Source organism: Protopterus annectens, chromosome 17.part0 (assembly GCF_019279795.1).
Source record: "Protopterus annectens isolate FY-2018-M chromosome 17.part0, PAN1.0, whole genome shotgun sequence".
Taxonomy (NCBI): Eukaryota; Metazoa; Chordata; order Ceratodontiformes; family Protopteridae; genus Protopterus; species Protopterus annectens.
The window spans coordinates 47,290,384-47,311,904 of record NC_056751.1 but is presented as its reverse complement, the minus strand read 5'-3'; the positions used below and the strand labels follow the sequence as shown (position 1 = coordinate 47,311,904).

Sequence of the window (21,521 nt, the reverse complement as noted above, 5' to 3'; positions counted from 1 at the left end):
TATGTTTTAATGAGACTAATGGCAAGTGTGTGTGTGTGTTTTCTTTTTTTCATAAAACAAATGGTAGTTAAGGAACTAGCTTTTTCCTGAGCCCTCTGCACTTAAACATGAATGGAAATAAACACATTCATAAAAATAGAAATAGTATATGAGACTGCCACAGACTTGAAAGGGAGCAGTTTTATTTTAACGGTAGTACTGATGTACATCAGTATGATGTAAGCAATCTGTTATTGTTAATTGTAATTCGGTGTGTCCCAGGCCAAATAATGCTGTAGCTTCCTATTCTATCAATTAGTCTTTACTGTTTGTTTTTCATATTTTGTGGTTTCAGTTTATGCACCTGGAAACTTGTACAAAACTGACTAAAAACAAGTTAAGAGATTACCTGACATGGGTTTTAGAGCAGACTCCGTATCATGTGATCTTGTTACTAGTCATCACACTTGCTTAGGTAGCACTGGCTAAGGATTTAGATTAAGAATAAAGTCTGATGTCAGTATTTCCAAAGGCTAACGTTTTCATCATTTAGAGTCAGAGGAGTGTCTGTTACCTACAAATTACACTGAATTTATGGTGTTTATTATTGTGGACGTCATTACTTCTTTCTTTTATAACTTTTGAACTCTATATGACCAAACCATAATAAGAATTGATCTTCTTACTTTATAAATTATTCTGTGAAGCTCTTCAGAATAAACTTACTAGCGAGGTGTGACCACACAACTTCATGATGTCTGATGTAAGTAGAAAGACCATTTTATCACACTAGTGGGATAGCCAGAGTAAGCTGGAACAATTTGTGCCACCACATTGCTTCAGCAGTATATGCGGCATAATTTACTTCTGCAAGCTGAACTGTCTTTTTCATAGCAGAAACTGCCTTTAAGTGAAGCAGATTACAACGATTTGTGAGATGCTTGGCTGAGTGATCATTTTTTTTCCTAAGGATCTGTACTAGGCACATTTGTCTGCTGCAACTAATTTTTATGGCATTTGTTGGTATTACCATATTTATCTATTTGCTTTAGGGTCATACTTTGTCGCTTGCCTATTTTTAACATTTTCTACAGCTTCTTGTATTTAACGTTCTTCTCCTTCACACGCCATCTGATATTTAACTAAGTTAAATATTTCTCTGTAGTTTTGGTGGAAAGGATATCAACAATGATTGCATTATTGTCCCTGGTAACACCTTCAGTGACATACATTGTATGTAAAATATTGCTGTATTATATATTCAAATGGATATTGCAACTAACAGGATTAGTGTACACAGGTCAGTTTAGTAAAGATAGTTGAATGCACATCATGTCTTATGACTCTTTTCTTGACTATGTAATTATTTAATTTGTGTACATATAGGATATGTTGTCAAACATAAAAGAACTTGGTTTCAGCAATGGTCAATACGAACTGCTATATTTTCATTGTGCTTCAAATATGGGTCAGTTGAAGTTATTTTCTGAATCGTCTCCTATTTTCCATTTAAGGCTGTTTCTACTTTTCTGTGTGTCACATCTATGTGAAATTGCAAGCCAACTTTGTTGCTTGATTTTTTTATTAAAAAAAAAAGACCAGACTTGTTTCTTATTGTTGATGGAAAAATGCCCAGAAAATCCAAGCCTAGTTTCTCTTTTTTTTTTTTTTTTTTTTTTTGGGAGAAAGTGTCTTGCCTTCTTATTTGTTAAAGAAGTCTTCATTCTATATGTATTTCACATTGCTGTTTATTTTTGGGATAAAGAAAAAAAACTATAATTCCAAAGAAGTTAGTCACAAATTTTATTCGTGCGAACAAATGTGCCCTTATCTCATATCCACTGAACCACCAATCCTTCAGCTACATTTCTTTGTTATTTGAGTTAAACTGTCAACAATACAAGCACCAACATCATTGAAGCTTAATATAAACTAGTCCTGTAACTGGCACCTCTGAATGCAAAGACCAGAACTACTTATCAGTGCCAATTGCATTTGCAGAAATAGAAAATCTAGTGTACAACATTTCTTTATATTGCAGTTAAGGAAACAATTAAGATATTTAACATTTAACATTCAAGAGGAAGAAAGACAAGGTGTATTGCAAGCCAAAGGAAAATTCTGCTATTTCTGAGTCTTGTATTGTCGACTAGAAATTAAGGGGATCAGAAGCCAGTTGATGCTTGTGCAACTGGTTTTGCAATATAGAGAACAAGACTGAAAGCTTGGTAGCTTGTGTGATGATGTGAGGTATTGCCAGCTATGCCAGGAGACGTAGGGCAGTGGATGTGTAACATATGCCAGCATAGCTAGCTGGGAGATTTGTAAAGAATTATATGTCATTTGTATATCAAGCTGACTTGTACAGGTGCTTGTGTTGAAAATGTATTTGTAAAGTTGCTTGTTTTAAAAATGTACCAATAGTGGGTCCTGCTGGACAGAAAAAGAAATACACCTGTATGTCAGACTGTTTTCTAACTGTTGGAATTAATATATTGTAATAGAGGATACTAGAAGATAAGAGGTTAATCTCAGTCCAGCTAACTTTGAAAAATAGTCTGAAGTTATCTGGAAGGCCATAAAGATTGTATCTTACATTTCTGATTGCAGCCAGAGACAAATATCTATGAAAACAAGGACTAGGCATCCTGCTATACTGTCCTTTGTAGTGAACTAATTGCTACTCTGGAAGGGTGGAAGTGTTGAAATGGTTTTATGGCTTCCTGATGCTATAACACATCTTAGCAAAGTTCTGTGTATATGGTAACACACATGTGTGAGATTCTGGTTCAGTTTCTGGTATGTGTGGGTAGTATGGGAACCAGAAGTCAGATGACCAGATGTATGTGATGTCATTCTGTAATCCAGTACTGAAATGACATTTTAATACTAGATGAGACAGAAGTCTCAGGGCAGTCTGTTTTTGAAACCTGACATAGACGGATCACTCACCTACTTCATCTTGCGTTGCTTTAGTAAGTAACCAAGGTATAGTAATTCCTTAGCTTAGTCAGGAAAATATAGTGAGATTAGTTAAGTACTGTTTTTCTGTATCTGGGTGAATTTGAATTTATTCATATGTGTTATTTTAATATTTCCTGTGATTGAAGCTCTGGTGTTTATTGTAAATAGATATTTAGTATTTTCATGTTTTTTTATTATTTATTATTAAATATATTTAAAGTTTTCATTGCGGCTGGTCTTTTGGAGAATATTTTCACCTTTGAGAGTACTTATATTTATTTGCTGACACTGTGGCCACTCCTGAAATCCTTACTGCATTGGTCAAACACTACTATTTATATTAGTATTAATTTTACTCGGTATAGTTGGGTACCCTTGTAAGAGCCTTAGAGTTGCTGGCTTTGGAATGTCCTGGTGGCAGTAACTACCTTATAAACTAGGCAGAGGGGCATAACTAGTAAATCCGTGCCAGCCTTTCCCAGGTGTGTGTGTGTGTGTGTGTGTGTGTGTGTGTGTGTGTGTGTGTGTGTGTGTGTATGTGTGTGTGTGTGTGTGTGTGTGTGTGTGTGCCTGCACATGTGTGTGTGAAAATCAAATCTCAAAGAGTCTGCATGTCAGCTACTTGGAGCAGGAACACAGAGCACTGGTTTTACAGAGAAGGTGGTGTAGGACTTGGCCTGAGGCACTCATAGGTTCATAGGTAGATACTAGGCTATAGGCCCAAGGGCCTAAGTAAGCCTAGCCAACAAGGTTCCCTGGCTTATGTCACCCAAGAAAGTTATTTTCCTGTGCCCCTGTCGAGCAGAGCCACAGAAGTGATCCCCAGGGTGTATTTCCTATTTCCCATCCACTCATCAAGATTTTTCTTGAAGAGTGCTAATGAGGAAATTTGCTTGACATAGATGGGTAGCTTGTTCCAGAGTATGGGAAGTCTCTGGGACAGGAATCTATCCCTCCAGCATGTCCTGTTTATTGTGGTGACAAGGTTTAGGTCCCTAGAGCTTGTAGCTTGGAGGGATTGGGATTTCTTTAGGTGTAGCATGTCCAACAGCTCTGGGTTTGACATAGCTTTATATGTTAGGCAGAGATCACCTCGAAGTAGGCAATATGCTATGGAGTAAAGCTGGAGTTTTTTGAGACTACTGAGAAGTACTTCTTTGGCCTTTTCAGCTGCTGCAGATGTCTTGTGAGGTACATTCCAAAAGGGGCGTTTTACTCTATAATGGGTCTAATGAGTGTTGAGTAGATGGGAACAATGACCTCTTTTTTCCTGGATGAGAACCCTTTTGTGATGAGGTGTGCCATGTAGAAGAATTTCCTGACTACTATGGCGATGTGATTATCAAAGGAGAGAATACTGTCCACCTGGGTCACAAGGTCTCTTATCACACATTTTGCATTTAGTAGACTGCCACCTATGTGGTAGTTCATGGGTACATAATTTTTACCAAAGGGGATGACAATGCACATTTTTGCATTGAGCTTGAGGCCATGGCTCTGACACTCTGGATCTGTCACAGTGAGGCCCTTCTGTAGGATGTCCACATCATTTGAGGACTCGACTATGGCGCCTAGTTTGCAATCATCTGCAAACTTCATTAGCCAAAGGCCTTCTGTGTTAGCCTGTACTTCAGAGAAGTAGATACCAAACAGGAGAGGTCCCAGGAACGAATCATGTGGTACTCCACTTGCCACTGGTTTGAAGTCAGATTTGGAGTATGCAACTTTTACAGTGTGGGTTCTGTCAGTGAGTCATTTGGCAATGCATCTTGTGACATAGGGATTTATACCTAGTTTAGTGAGTTTAGCTATAATTCCAGAATGGGGGATGGTGTTGAACGCTTTGGTGAGGTCAAGATAGGCTGTGTGAACTACCTTACCCTTGTCTATGGCTTAGGTGACTGCCTCAAAGAAGTCGATCAGGTTCAGGAGGCATGATCTGCCTTTCACAAACCCGAACTGGGTGGGGTCCAGAGTTTGGAAGTTACCAGGAATCAGCTCTATAGCTGTGCCAATGTGAAGTCTTATTGGGGGCCTGGAAAGAGAGAGGGAAACCCAGCCATGAGACTCAATGTGTTCTCTGTGTGCTCTTAAGGGAAATTGTGCTTGGTGCAGAGAGTTGCATCTGGAAATACTGTGTACATCTATTTTTGTTCTAAGTGAACGTCCCTCACCTGTGTCAGTGGTGAGGATGCAGGCTCCTTGATTACTGGCCTAGAGGAGGGGACATCATAGTTTGTGTGATTTTCTAGTAAGAGGTAGAACTGTGTGTGTGTGTGTGTGTGTGTGTGTGTGTGTGTGTGTGTGTGTGTGTGTGTGTGTGTGTGTGTGTGCGCGCGCGCGCGCGTGCACACATATGTGTCATCAGAAGTGTTCAAGTAAGAAACAGATTACAATAAAATAACTTGACACTTAATGTACTTGATATATGCAGAACAAGTAAGCTTTTAATCATGCAGTTTAAAAGCATGACAGAGGAACTGGATATGTTCATCAGTATCACTGCTGAAGTAGCCTCTAGCTATATGGTTTATATTCTTCCAAGAATATAATGGCCGGCCAGTCTTCCGAGGTCTCTGTCTCCCCTCCACACATGTACCCAGACTATTGTAGTTCAAGCTCCAAAGGAAGAAAACAAGAGCCTAGGTACTATAAACCCTCATCACTTTTTTACTGCCCTTGAGCACACTCTTCCTAGGATTCAGATGGTTAACACTTAGCTTCTTTCTTCCATTACTGGCTGATAACTTCCTTTTGGAGAACCTTTCCATACACATTATCTTATTTTTTAATCTATTTTTTGACTGCAACAGAAAATTGGAATTGTTGTTTTGTTTACTATTTTGCCAGAAACATCTCATATACAGGATATTTTTAATTCAGATAACTTATTTTAATTTTGAGCACTTATTTGTGGTAAAACTTTGTTGATGTTATACTAGTTATGTTTCTTTTTGCGGTGGGGTGCCGCTCGTCTGGTCAGGATAAAACAGACAACATTCGTGAGTTTTCTTCAAGCAGCTGTATTACACACAAACACATCAGAAATGAGGCTTTGTAACTTAAACTTAAACTTATAAACAGACTAACTACTGCACTCATACAGGTTAACACTCTGGCTGTTCTCTCAAAATGGCACTGCTGCCTGCATGTGCTCTGTATTTATATACATGTGCCTACATCTGGAAATGCTTATTGAAGGTACATATACACGCTCTGGTCTACATCCTCCCTCTGTGAGAAATAGTCCTTATATGAAATGACAGTATTCAATGACATGCAATTTACAGAAATGATCTTTACACATGCAGTTATACAGAACTAATTATTTGACATGCAATCATATAACATTAAACACGGAGAAAACAACTATGTCCAAGTCGCTGTGTATTTTCCACTAGGTCTTGAAATACGACCTGAGCTTGTAACATAAAAGTCAAAATTGGATCTGGCAGTGGGGACTGTCTTCAGGGAATGTTCAACTTTGGGGACAACTGGGACATCATCAGCAAGTGGAATAGACACTGCAACATGTTCTTCACTATGAATATTGTCTGGGTTGCTCTGAGATCTAGAGTCTATATCACAGGTATGATGCTGCAATATCATTTCTGATACCGGAAGAAGATGTCTGTAGTTTCTACTGTATTCTATATCCTCAGTCTCCACTAAGTAGGATCTTGGCTCGGTACAAATACCTCTCACTTGACCAATTCGATCAAAGTCTTTCGCCGTTTGCATTCTTACTGTCTCTCCTTCTTTTAACAGATGAAGAAATCTGCTCATTTTATCATAGCTGGACTTCTGAGAAGAATGCTTCTTAAAAAGTTAGGCTTTGATTGCCCTGTTGATTTTAGCTTTAGGTGCCAACAAACTAGAACTGATATGCAAGGTTTTTCTGGTTTGCCTAGATAAACGTCTGTAAGCAGATGAACCTAGTAGATTGCCATGGGGTATTATTTCTGAGATTAAGTAAATTCAAGAAGATATCGGTATTGTCATGCTTTGACCTCTCCAGTAATTGGTTTGCACTTTGTACTGCATGTTTAGCAATGCCGTTAGACTGAGGATATTCAGGACTGCTAGTAACATGGGTAAAGTCCCACTCTTTAGGAAATCTCTGAAACAGTTGACTGGTAAACTGAGAACCATTGTCAAAAATAACTTTGTGTGGACTACCATGGATTGAGAAATGATGTTTCACCTTAGTAATAGCACTGGACGTTTGGTTAGGTAGCAAATTGATCTCAAACCAGTTTGAATAAGAGTCTACCAACACTAAGTAATGTTGACTGTTCTACTCAAATATGTCAGTTGCTATTGTTGACCAAGGTAGTTCAGGAATTTGGCTCAGCTGAAGTGGCTCTTTTTGCAAATGTGGCTTAGTACTTTCGCATACTGAACAAGAAGAAAGCACTTTATCAATGTCTTTTGTTAGAGAAGTCCAAAATACTAGTCATCTCACCCTTCTTATGGTAGAATCGGGACCTGGGTGACCACAATGTAAAATCTGAATGTATTCATGTTGTAAGGAAGTAGGAACAACAACTTTTGGACCTTTGAAAATGATACCATATTCCTTCAGCATCTCATCTCTGTATGGAAAGTAAGGTTGTACTTCTGGTGGTACACAGGATTGCTTTGGTGGCCATCCTGCATTGATGAAGTGACTGAGCTTTTGCAAAATTGGATCAGACTTTGTATGATCTCTCAGCTCATTAAGTCTCATTGTGGAAAAATTACACACTTCCTTGACATCAAAGTCAAAATTCTCTGTATCAGGCTGTTCCATGGTATTTCTGGGTGATCTGGATAAGGTATCAGCCAGATAAATAAGTTTACCCTTTGTGGAGACCATTTTGAAATTGTACTTTTGTAATTTGAGTATCATTCTTTGTAGTCTTGCTGGAGCTGAAGGCATAGGCTTCTTTAAAATAGTAACTAGAGGTTGATGGTCAGTTTCTATTTGGATTGCTCAGCCATAAATATAATCATGGACCTTCGAACATGCAAACACAATTTCAAAAAATTCCTTCTTCTGCATCTCAGTTTGGGTAAGAGTTCTAGATGCATAGGCAACAGGTCTGCTTCTTGAAGAATAGCTGCACCAAGACCGAACTTTGAACTTTGAACTACTGGTTTGTGGACATCATAGTATCTTAATGTAGGCAGGTTAGCAATTTGCTGTTTGAGGTTATCAGTTGCTTTCTGGTGTTGTTTTAACTATGACCATGCAACATTTTTGCACGTCACCTTTCTTAAAGGTGCTGATAACTCACTAAAGTCATGGATAAATTTGCTTAAATAGTTAAGCAAACCAAGAAAATGCTGTAAGGCTTGGACATTGTCTGAAACTGGCATCTCAAGAATGTCTGCTTGAGTAGAAGGATCTAGTCATAAGCCTGTACTAGTAAATAAATGACCTACATAAATAACTTCTGGTAGTCTGAATTTGCATTTCAGAGGAATGAGCTTTAAATTCACTTCATGCGCTCTGTCCAGAACTTTCCTGAGGTTTCTGTCATGCTGTGCTTCACCATTACCTCCAACCAGTAAATCATCTTCTATTGTAGCACATGGGTAGCCTGAAAATAATTTGCTCCATTGCATGCTGAAAGACTTCACTAGCAGAATTTATTCCAAAAGGCATCTTGAAAAATCTGTATCTACTTAATGGGGTACTGAATGTAGTCAGTAGTGAAGATTTGCGATCAAGCATTACTTTCCAAAATGAAATCTTTGCATCTAAGACAGTCATGAGGTTTGCAATGTCCTCGACTGTACATATAGTATGCTGAGGTCTTTTTAGTGCCTTGTTCAAATCTCTTGGGTCAATGCAATATTTTGATTACATCTGAATTTTTCTTATGAGCAGCTACCATGGAAGATACCCACTCAGTTGGTTCTGTGACTGGACAAATCATATCTTGCTGCACCATTTTGTCTAACTGAACCTTGGCTTTGTCCTGCATAGCTATTGGAACTCTTCTCACTGGTCTGACCACCGGACTGACCTCTGGGTCTACTTTCATGAGTACACACCTGGATGTTTGCCTAGCTTGTCATTGAAAACATCAGCATATTCTGAGTAAATAGCATCAGCAAAGCTGGAACTGGAACATGTGCTTACATGATGGACTTCTTTGATAAAAGAAAGCAGTTTCTATCTCAAACTGTCTCTGAGACCTAATAATGACTGCACGGGTCTTCAGACTACATAAAATTGCAAGTTCCCAGATGAATAGCATGAAAGCATTACTAAGTGTTCGGTGTGAATCTCTTCACCTCCATAAGCAACAAGCTTTGCACAATTGACAGAATTAAGTTGCTCAACAGCCCTCACTTTAGCAAATGTTTCTGCTGATATCACATTACACTTTTAACCAGTGTCTACTTTCACCTCTGTGGGTTTACCATTGATCAGGATAGTACAAAACACTTCATTCTTTGCCAACAAATCTACTGCATTAACCTTTTCACCGACCACCGATACACCATCTACATAGAAAGTTGGGTTGCAGCTCTCTACATGATCAACTTGCTTTTTTGAGTGACTTTTCTTAATAACTGAATGAGGTTTGCTTGATTTACGAAACTTTTGAAAATGATTCCATTTTTTACAGTTGCACATTGTTGACCAAATGCTAAGCACTTCTCTTTTTTAGACTCATGGTTAGCTCTACTATTATGACAGTTAACAGTAAGCCTTGACTTGAGTTTTGCTGACTCACTCTTATACTGTACTGAGCATGCTCCTTTAACTGAACTAGTCTTGGAACTTGCTAGAAAGCTCTGGGTTTTCCTTGCCACACCCACACGGGTTGCTGCTGCTGCCATATGCTTATGCCTGTTTCTGCTTGCCACATGTTACATGCTGTCTACGTTTGCTCTAGAGCCTGTTGAAACCCTGCTTTTATCACTTGTAAGCATACCTGTGTGCCTTTCTGTGAACTCATGGATTTGACAAATCTCTATGGTTTTGCTCAACGTTAAATCACTGTCACAAAGCAAAATCTTTCTCACTGTAGCACTATTAATACGACACGCAATGGTTCATAGGTGTTTACTAGGCTAACAACCATAACGGCTTTTTTAAGCCTAGCCATACATCCCAAATCTCTGACAAGTTCTAATACCCTTGATAAGTGTTAGCAGGGGTGTGGGACATGAAACATTTACAAGCAGGGGCCTGGGAGATGAACCATTTACAGGTTGCCTGTATCATCAGAGACATAGGCGCCAAACCAGGGATGAATTTCCTGTTCCCTATTTAATTGTCCAGGATGCATTTGAAGTAGGTTAGGGAGGAACTCTGCTTCACATGGATGGGGAGCCTGTTCCAGAGACAGGATAATCTCTGGGATACATACCTGTCTCTCCAATAGGTCCTATTTATATCACAGGCAAGGTTTAAGTCATTAGAACAGGTAATTCTGGTGCTGTTTGTTTTGTAGGTATGCAGGAGTTCCATCAGAGTGTGGTCTGATAATGTCCTGTATGTCAGGCGTAGATCTCCCCTCAAAAGCCTGTAGGAGACAGAATACAGGGATAGGGCCTTGAGGTGGTCTGCCTAGAACATATTACTTACGCCCTGTACTCTTTTAGTGAAGAACCTCTGTTGGCATTCCAATTGTTGGATATGCCTGGTTAGGTACATACCAAAGGGGTCATTGTACTCAGTGATAGGTCTGATGAATGCCGAATACAGTGGAACAGTGACTTCCTTGGACTTAGATGCCATAACTTTGTTTATAAGTTGTGGAACATAGAAGGATTTCCTCACTACTGTAGATGCATGACGGTCAAAGGCTAGATTACTATCTATGTGTGTCCCTAAGCCCCTGACTACTGGGTCAGCTCAAAGGGGTGTGTTGTCAATATGATAGTTACCAGGGGTGGATGACTTCCCAAAGGATACTATTATGCATTTCTTGGCATTTAGTTTTAGTCCATGACACTGACACCAGTTGTTTGTCTGTGTCAGCCCCTCATGGAAAACATTTGTGTCAATGTGGGATTCAATGACAGCTCCTAATTTACAATCATCTGCAAATTTAGTCAGCCAGAGACCACTGACATTGGTCTTGACTTCAGAGAAGTAAATGCCAAAAAGGAGCAGTCCAAGGACTGATCCTTGAGGGACTCCACTTGTGATTGGTCTCTTCGTAGAGGTGGATTCCCCAATTCTAGCTTCATTGATCCTGTCTGTGAGCCATTTGACTATCCACTGGGTGACATATGAGTTTGTACCTAACCTTCTGAGTTTGTCAACAATGCCCACATGGGGTATTGTGTCAAATGCCTTGACCAGGTCAAGGTAGGCAGTGTGAACCATTTTGCCCTCATCCATTGCTTTGGTGACCTTTTCAAAGAAGTCTACCCAGGTTAAGTTGGCATGATCTGCCCTTGATGAAACCAAACTGGGTTGGTTCCAATGTCTGACGGTTTACTATATCACTATTGATCATTTCCATAGTAATTCTTTCTACAGCTTTACATAAAAGACTAGTGAGACTTATGGGTCTGTAGTTTCCAAGGTCTGTAGATGGCCCACCTTTGTGCAGAGGGATGACTGTTGCTGTTCTCCATTCATGCGGCATGAAGTCTGTTTAGAGGCTATAGTCAAATAGCAATTCCAGAGGCCCTGATAGGTCATACATTCATAAGTTCATAGGTGTGTACTAGGCTAATGGCTCTGGAGCCTTTACAAGCTTAGCCCATAGAAATGCCCTGGCATCGTGCTGCCCAACGTTAGTTCACAGTGCCTCTATCAAGTATAGCCACTGGAGTGATCCCCATGGTGAACTTTCTATTACCCATCCACTCATCAAGATTTCTCTTGAAGAGGGACAGCAAGGTGCTCTGATTGACATGTATGGGAAGTTTATTATAGAGCACGGGCAGTCTCTGGCTGAGGAACCTGTCCCTCCAGCATATTCTGTTGATTGTAGTAATGAGGCTGAGGTCTCTGGAGCGTGTGGTGTGGAGAGATTGGAATTTCTTTAGATGTAGCATTTCTAACAGAGCTGGGTCAGACATGGTTTGTAAGTCAAGCAGAGATCGCCTCTAAGTAGGTAATATGAGACAGAGAATAGCTGGAGTGTTTTGAGTCTGTCCATGTAGGACATGTGTTTAATGCCTAAGATCCTCTTCGTGAGGTACTTCTGTGGCCTCTCCAGCTGTTGCAGGTGTCTAGTGAGGTACATGCCACATGGGGCATTATACTCAATGATTGGTCTAATGAGGGAAGAGTAGAGAGAGATGATGACCTCTTTCTTCCTGGATGCAAAACCCTTGGTAATGAGATGTGCCACATGGAAGGACTTTCTGACCACAAGCCTGTCCTTTATTAACTCATCTTTCAAGTCACCAAATCTGCACATTTTAGCTTTATTTCTCAAGTCAGTGATATAAGCTGCAATGGTTTCACCTGGCTTTTGGTCTCTTGTGTATAGTAAGTGCCTCTCTAATGTAACATTTGTCTGGGGCTTGCACATTTCTCTAAATTTACATTTTAAGCACTCAGGGGTCTTCCCATGATTCAGCCACTACCACAATATGGCAGTTTGCCCCCTCTCCTGCATATATTTCTGGTGCATACACAAATGAATACTCTCTTTCAAAAGCTTTTGACCCAGCTAAGTTAAGCGAAACAAATGCCCTTGAATGTGCATCCTTGTCAGAAAAAGCTGCTTGTATGAAAATATCATATTCCTGCTCGAATACTCTCCAATTCCCTGCTATATTATGATCAAACACAAGTGGACTTGGTCTGCAAAGTGCCTCTTCCATATCAGCACGCAGTAGTGAATGTGCTTGGAATTATGGACAAACAAACACACATGAATATATATACCAGCACTTTATGCCAGTACTTGTAATTATGCCCAATAGCACAACCAACAAATTTTGAAACAACTGCACTGTGCCAAATAAGTCTGTGTAGCACAAGAACACTCTGAAATTACTGTACTTTATGAAAACACTCCTTATCAGTGTAAGAAATACTTCGAAATGACTGTACTTTGTGAATAAACTGTGCACAATGGAAAAAGCTCCGAGTAAGAAACACTTTGAGCTGAATGCACTGTGAAAATAAACTGTACACAGCACAAGAACCTTTCAAAACGGCTATACTTTGCAAAATAATTCTGCACAGTGTAAGAAACATTCTGAAATGGCGGCTTTTTGAAAATAAATGCACACAGCACAAGAAACTTTTCAAAATGGCTGTACTTTGACTGCATTTTGCAATATAACTGTACTTTGCACACAGCAAACTCTGAAATAATGGCACTGTAATAAAGCACACACTGTGATACTTCAAACAACTCTAGTTATGCTTTGAATGGCTTCAGTCAATGTGAAATAGTAGTTTGTGCTCAAATATGTTTTTTACTAAAAAACATAGTCACCTTGCTCTTTAAGCTTAATTTGGCCTTTTATTATACTGGTTATGCTTTTTTAATCTCTTATCATGCTCAATATACTTTTCTTGTGCCGTTTTCCTCTAAACTTGCTCATTATGCAAACCAAAGGTAATTTTGAGCCCCATATGAATAGTTTTGCTAATTTTATCAAATATCATGGTTTCAAATATTTTGTTTAATTAATAATGCGGATTGTGCCTTTCATTTGCTTAATAATATGTTTTTGTGCTACTAGTTTGATTAATAATGTGATTTGTGCCTTATAAATGTGCCATTTAATTTTCTTTGCCAAAGAATTTATTTGTGCAGTTGTCTTTATCTTTAGCTCATTTCTGGCCCTTTTTCATTTGTCTGTGCTCTGTTTCACTCAACCTGCTTACTCTACCTTCACCTTCAACTCTGCACCTCATGGCTCAAAGAAGTTGCTCTCTTAATCCTGGTTCTGACACCATGTCACTCTTCCAGTTAGGATAAAACAGACAAACATTCCTGGGTTCTGTCCAAGTCAGCTTTATTACACACAAACAAACACATCAGAAATTAGGCTTTGTAACTTAAATAAACTTAAAAGCAGATTGACTACTGCACTCATGCATGTTAACACTCTGGCTGTTCTCTCAAAATGGCACTGCTGCCTCCACATGCTGTGCATTTATATGCAAATGCGTACATCTGGAAATGCTTCCTAAAGGTACATACACATGCTGTGATCTACTAGGAGGCACTAGTGTGGGGAAGTATAAATGTGTATAGTGCTTGTAACCACTTTAGTGACATCTTACCTTTTGACCAACTCCTTCCAGCTGCACTTACCAGTGAACAGATCTATCTTTCGGCAGGAACATGTTGAATCTTGCTGGTCCTTTGGTGTCTTCTAATGCTGCACCTAAATAAAAGAAAACTGATAGGGAGCACTTGCTGACTCTGTGGGCTCAGTCAGTGCCTCAGAAGGGTGTGTGCAACTCTTTAGTGGCTACAACTTCTTCAACAGACCATTCAGTGGTTTTCCTAAGAATATCTGGTACAGTATTTACTGCTACCATGGATAGGGATTAGTCATACCCTCTCTGGCTTAAGAGTAGCACTTTATTTGGAGTTGGGAGTTTCACCAGGAATTTTTTCTTGAGGTGTCTGAGGTTAAAGACCTGTTTTCTGAGTTAAAGTGCCATCCTTAAGTTGGTCTCCATCTAGGGAGGTCTCTAGGAAAATGAAACAAAAAATTAGACATAATTTTTCTGAAAACAGCATTGCTGTACTTAAAGATGAATTCATTACTCTGGTTACCGGCTTATTACATAGGCTTTGAATCCAGTGGAGCAGCATGGAAGCTTGACAAAAAATAGTTCAACAATACCTGAGGATCCTTTATCAGATGATTCTGATGATGATAGGGACAGGGCTTCTTCTGTGTTTTCATCCCATGTTCCTGAGTCTGAATCTGAGGAGTGTGATTCCTCAATTTCTCCTGTAGAGGAATTTTCTTTTGCTGAGACTGTGTCTACAATGAATACTTCATTTCATTCTGAAGAGGTGGATGTTCCCTCTTCTTTAAGGAGATATTTTGACTTGTAAGTGAATATGCAATTCCTGTTCCCCCTGTTATGTCAGCCTTGGAGGATGCTTTTGACTTGGCCTGCAATAATGATAGCTTCAGTCCCTAAAAGGCAGGCAGACTTTATAAAGTTCCTCAGTCTAACAGGTATTTGTTTTCTCAACTTAGGTCTGACTGCTCGGCTATTTCTTTTCCTTCACCATCTGCTAACAAGTTATTATTCAATGTTAATTCTTTTTTGACAAGGATGGCAAAGCCTTTGACAGGTTTGGTAAGAGGATTTTTTTCTTCTTTTTCTCCTTTAGTCTTCAGAATTTTGAACTACCAGGCTGATAAGATGAAGTACATATTGTCTGAGGAACATGTCTGTCACTTCACCTTCAGAAGAGAGGACCTTACTGGATCATATTATTGCTACTCTTTCTCAAATGTCTGAACATTCTTTAAAGAGTGTGCATGATTATATTGATCCTGTGTCCAGGGCTATGGCTACTGCTACTGTGATGCAGTGTTTTGCTGGGGTATGTAATCAGAAGTATTCAGGGGAGGTTACATCTGAGATTTTGAATTATCTTTTGGATAAGGGTGTTTGCTCCTTATGCTACTCATGTACTCAAATAATTTCATAGAAGAGGCAAGTTGATTCAAGGGCTTGTTAAGATTTTTCAACCCTGTATCCTGAAATCTATGAAAACCTCTGGTTCCTATTTTAAAAAGCAAACAAGCAGATCCAACAAGTATCTGACAAACAGGGTTCTAAGAAAAAAGTGGCAGGAGAGATCAAGTAAAAATGGGGATTTTTAAAAAAAGAGGCAGTCCTCCACTTTAGGAAATACTATATCAGCATTTCTCCCACCTCCCTCCTTTCCTGCCACTTCTTTGAATCTGTCTCAGGGACTGATTCTGTATTCTCCTTTGGCATCAGATTTTCTTCGAAATACTGGTTCTGAAAGTAACTAAAGAGGGTTACAAATGACACTGGAAAGACCTGCCCCTCATTTCAGGGAACTCCTCCTTTTCCACCAAACCACATAGAACTGTTTTCTTTGGTTCTAAATCATATGCTTTCCTTGAGAGTCATAGAACTTGTGCTTCTAAACCGAATGGGGAGGGAATTCTATTCAAGAACGTTTCTGGTCCCAAAGGAGGACGCAACATGGAGAGTAGTTCTCAACCTTTACTTTCTCAACTTGTTTGTGAAAGTGTCAAAGTTCCAGATGTTGACCCTACAAGGTGTATTACCTCTTATTCCTCTGGAGTTCTTTGTTAACTATAGACCTGAAAGATACTGATCATCACATTCTGATTGCCACAGAGTTTATAACTGTCCTCAGATTTTCTGTGTTTGGGTCACACTGTCAGTTGTATGAATTACCTTTTGGGTTAACTGTAGCTCGAAGGATATTTACAAAGTGTCTAACTCCAGTGATAGCTCACTGCAAACTGAAGGGCATTCACATTTTTCCTTATTTAGATCCGTTGTTTATCTTTGTACAGTCTTTTTTGTAGGTGTCAGGAGTCCCTTACATGAGTTACAAATCTCCTTCTCAACCCGGGTTTTCAGATCAACAGCTAAAAATCCTACTTTGTTCCTTCTCAGTTGATCATTTTCATAGAATGCCTTCTAGATTCTTCCCTGCGAAAGACATTCCTAACATGGGAGAAAGTAGATTTGTATCTGGAATTGTTCCCCAATTTCTCCATTCAGTCCCAAACTTGAACCTGAGTGTATCTTAAGATTCTAGGGTTCAATACATCTATGATTCTGATGATTCCTGTTGACAGCCTATATATGACAACAATCCAATGGTTCTTAAAAACTGTGGGCTCAACATTCTTACCTTCTGGAATTTATTCCAATCTTGGGTTTTTTGAAGAAAGAACTGTTTTGGTAGTGAGAACAGATTTCTCAGAATCCATTTCTCCCATTTTCCTTTCCAACCCCTGTTAAATCTGTCACATCAGAAGCATCAGAATTTGCTTGATATGTCATTTCTGTACAGGCAAATGTGCAGTCCATGGTAAAAAAAAACAGACAGACCAAGGCACATAAACATGAAAGATGTTAGCTGTGTTCCACAATATAGGATTTTTTCATCATTTTTCATCACCTTTGGTGCCCTGGATCTCTTTAAGGTGATGTGGTACATAAACAGGAAGGCATCAAGTTTTACCCTCTGTGCAGGCTGGTTATGTTAACTAGGGATGCCACTTTAAATATTTGTCTAAACCTTCAAGGTTCATTCATTCCATCAGTGCAAAATGTAGTGGCAGACAAGCTGAGCAGAACAAGGACAGACCCTCACTGATGAAAATTGAAGAACGGAGGCTTACATGATTTAATCCAGTTATAGACAACACCTCAAACACAGCATAGAAGATGATTTTCTTTATTGCTTTGACATCTACAAGATTGAGTTGCAAGCTATGTTGTAGATGAGCCCTATTTAGTTTTCCGTAGAGAGATGGTGTTTCTTTAAGAACATATCACTCATTCATGCCAAAAGTTGTTTCAGACTTTTTTTTAACTCATGTCATCACCCTGCTGGTTTTCTGTCTTGAACCAGAAAATCAAGGAGAAAGGATTCTTCATACTCTTATGTGCATAGGCAACTCACATATTATCTTGACAGACCTGATCCATTTAGGAAACAAAACAAACTGAGACAAGTATAAGTTAAATAATGTAATATTTCCTCTTTTCATAACAGATAACTAAACAAATTCTGCACCAGAATCCCCTGCAGGCATGCATGGAAAACAGATGCTGTTCATTCCCTTGGACAGGCATGTCATTCTGAAGATTCAGAAGTACTCTTCAAAGATCATTGTATTAACTTTCTTCTGGCCTAGGCAACAGTGCCTTGTCATGAAATAGGCCAAGGGCTGTTACCACAAGCTTTCTTTCAGATTGGATCTACTCAGAAAAAGACAAGGGGAGTCTGATATACCCCAGTCTGAAACAACTTCTTCTGACTGCCTGGATGATTCAGTTTTGATTCCATTTAGGCATTGTTTTGAAGACACGCAGCAGATACTAAAGGAAGCAAAAAAGACTGCTGCTAGGACATCATATGTTGCTAGATGGAAAATAGTTTTTAGTTGGTGTCACACTAATAACCAGTGTCCATTTTGGGTTTACCAGTGGTTCTGATGTGAGTTACTCTCCTCTAACCTTTCTTATTCCTCTGTGAAGGCTCATTTGTCAGTAAGTTCAGTATGTCTACCCATGGATCCTCCTCTTTCTTCTCTGTCTTTGTGAAGTAGTTCTCAAAAGGAATTTTATACATAAGACCACTTAGGAAACAGGTGGTACCTACTTGGAATCATAACTTGTCTTTGAATCATCTCATCAAGCTGATTTACAGTTGATAAATTTAAAGATTTTGCTTATTGCTCTGACATCTGCAAGATGAGTATTTGAGTTGCAAGCTGTCATGGTGGGTGAACCCTATTTGGTTTTTCATAGAAAGAGAGTGTATCTGTAAGAACATATCCCTCTTTCATGTGAAAACTCTCTTGGTTTTCTATCCTGAACCTAGAAATCATAGATGAAGGATTGTTCATACTCTCGATGTGCATAGGGACCTCAGCTATTATCCTGACAGACCTGAGTCATTTAGGAAAGCTGAGCAGTTACCTCCCATGACAGGACAAAAAAGGACAACCTGTGTCAAAATAGACTACTTCCAGATGATTGTTCCTTGCTATTCCGTTTTGTTATCCTTATAATATCACACTCTATTAAAGTCTTCTCTGATGGCACACGGGAAAGGAGTAGACTCTAGAAGCATTCTAGAGGCAGCTACTTGGACCTCTATACATACTTTTACAAAGCATTATAAACTGGATTCCTTCTGCATGTTCAGAAAAGGCTTTTATAGAAACATTCTCCAGTGGCTCCTGAACCCTAATTCTTCCTCCTCCATGTTTGGATAAGCTGTGGTAATCTACCAATATAATTAAAAGTTACTGCAGCAAGTGATACTGCTGAACATAGTGCAGTTCTGTAAGTTGCACTTACATTAACAGTAGATGTTTGAAGTAATCATTGCTGCAACAGCCACACTCTCCTTCTAGTCCTATTTTTTTCTGTGTATAGTGAAGTTTTTCATTAAAGTTGTGTGCTTCTAACATTTCATTTTGGTTTCAGAACAGTAGACTGTCTCCCTTTTGGGTGGCATGAAAGACCTGAGAGACTTTGGTGCCTAGGCTGCTGTTTTTTCCCTTTGGAACTTGAGTCACAGCAGCCTGGACAAATGTATGGAGACGACCCAGAGACTTTGGAAGATGGGTAAGAGATTATATCCTGGGCAATATATAACTCATGTAGCTAACAGCTACTGCAGTAGTGATTACTTTGAACATCTACTGTTTCAGTAAGTACAACTTGCATAATTGCACTTTTTGTAAAATCAGTTCTGTAAGAATGATAGCAAAACAAAAACCTAGGACTGTGGTAAAATAGTAATAAAAAATGGAATGCTAACAACTGCATGGAATTCAGGATGGTGATAGGAAAAAAACAAAACAAAAAAAAGCCATACCATGTCTAAGCACTGTAGCTGTAGGCATACAGGAACAAAGGACAAAACAATCAATCGAGTCTGAAGACTATGCAGGAGTCGTAATCATTCACAAAGATGTGGAAAAGTCAGAAAAAAGTGTCATGCCAATATTTTCTTGTACTTGAAGCAAAGAAACAAAGTAAAGCAGAAATTATAAATACAGTACAGTCAATAAGCAGCAGCAGTAATGACTGGTGGCCAGAAAATCTGGATAATTAAAGGCATGAGTGTTGTGTAAGCCTGATACTAGCACAGAATGCAGTATACTGTCTGAAGCTACGCTCAGGCTCTTCATTTTTTTCACAATGTGTACAAGCTTCCATGTACTATTTTGATTATTCAAGCACAAAGCCAAGGGGCAGATTTGGCTTGATGATTCTAAACAGAGGTACTGAAAGTACAAACTATTTTAAGTAGCATCCTTTGAAAAATACTCAAAGCAGTCAAGTAAGCTGCTTTGTAATACTTGTGAAATACTTGCTATGATTAAAGGGGAATTATATTGTGCAGTTACAGAGCATTTTGCCAGATAGTACAGACAGTAGCAGAAGCAGAATTTACAGAGCAATACTTACTTAATACTGAAGAGGCACTGAGTCAGAACACTTGCACTGTATTAAGTTAACGTACTTCATCACAGACATGACATTGAGCAGATGCTAAGTAATGCAGAATATTATTTGTTTTCTTAATATAAATCACAGGGTCTCAAAATTAATATGTATACGTAAAAAGTATGTGTTGATGGTGCTTCAGTAATTCTGATTCTTCTGTAGTGGGGTGCATAGGTTATAGCCAGTACTTAAAGATCTTCTTTTGACTTTTGAATGTTTATTAGGAATTCACCTGGTATAAATTCAAGAAATATTACTTATCTATACAGATTTGTGTTATAACACAACTGCTTGTTTAACATAACCAAATGTTGAGCTTCTGGTTTTATATACTACAAATCTTATTTTTTTTCTTTTGAGAAATGGCTAGCAGTATATTAATATAGTTTTACAGAAAGTGTGATACTCTGTACATTCTGACATTTTACCTGTGGCAGAGCTAGCCACCCGGTGGTGTAAACTTGGCTATAGATGATTGTCACTGTTGAAGTGACACCTCAACCCCATGTATAAAAAATGGGAAAAGGGGTTGTGGATGGATGGATGAACAGCACATGCTGTAAGTGCTATATTAGAATATGCATTTATTTTTTATCACATGATCATAATTGTTTATAAAACAATATGTATGAAGTAAAAGTCATCAAAATAATTCCACATTATTTATTTATTCATTTATTTGACATTTGTTGACCGGGTATGTCTGACTGGGCATGAGCCCTTTTTCAGTGGAGGCCCAGGGAGAAACTCTCCAGAGTTAACATAAAACAGGAATTTAAACAATAAGTAATATAATAGGTAGGTATTTGAGTAACAAATAGTGCAAGTTTAACATTAGCAAAACCAATGACAAATAGTGCTCCAGCTGACAAGAAATAAAGCATGAAACAAAAGGGGCTACCTAGTACAGACAGAACAAGGAAAGATATCCGTAGTACAGATGAGTAAGTTAGTACTTAGTATCAGTGATGTAGAAATTATTTCAGAGTAAGTAAGCAAGACAAATTATGGATAGACAAGAGATATTAGTGAGGAAGAGAATTAAGTGAGATGAAGGTATAATGGAGAACTGGGTTAGAGCAGGGTGAACAAGCAAGAACGTTAATAATTAGTTAACAGGGAGTATGACTTAGGAAAGAGGCACAGAGAGGTTAAGGGGGAAAAGGAAGAATAAGAAAAGGAAAAGTGGTCAAGAGGTAGAGAGTAGTTAGGAACTTAAAAAGAAATTACTTTATTAATTTATTAATAAATTATTTTATTTCATTAAAGAGATCTGTAACTAATGAACAGGTTGCTGCTAGCAAATAACTAGTGTTTCATCTACAAATAAAGTGCCTGTTGCTCTTGAAGAATAAATTGCTTATGTTACATTAAAAAATGATAAGCTGGTAATATTGCAAAAAGGAATGGATGA

At 38.7% G+C, this 21,521-nt stretch overlaps 1 protein-coding gene across 6 annotated transcripts in view; it reads left to right on the top strand.

Annotated features, from left to right (window-relative positions):
- MAPK10 (mitogen-activated protein kinase 10) overlaps positions 1-21,521 on the top strand; it is a 2,349,270-nt gene that overhangs the window by 1,680,366 nt on the left and 647,383 nt on the right. The window lies entirely within an intron of this gene.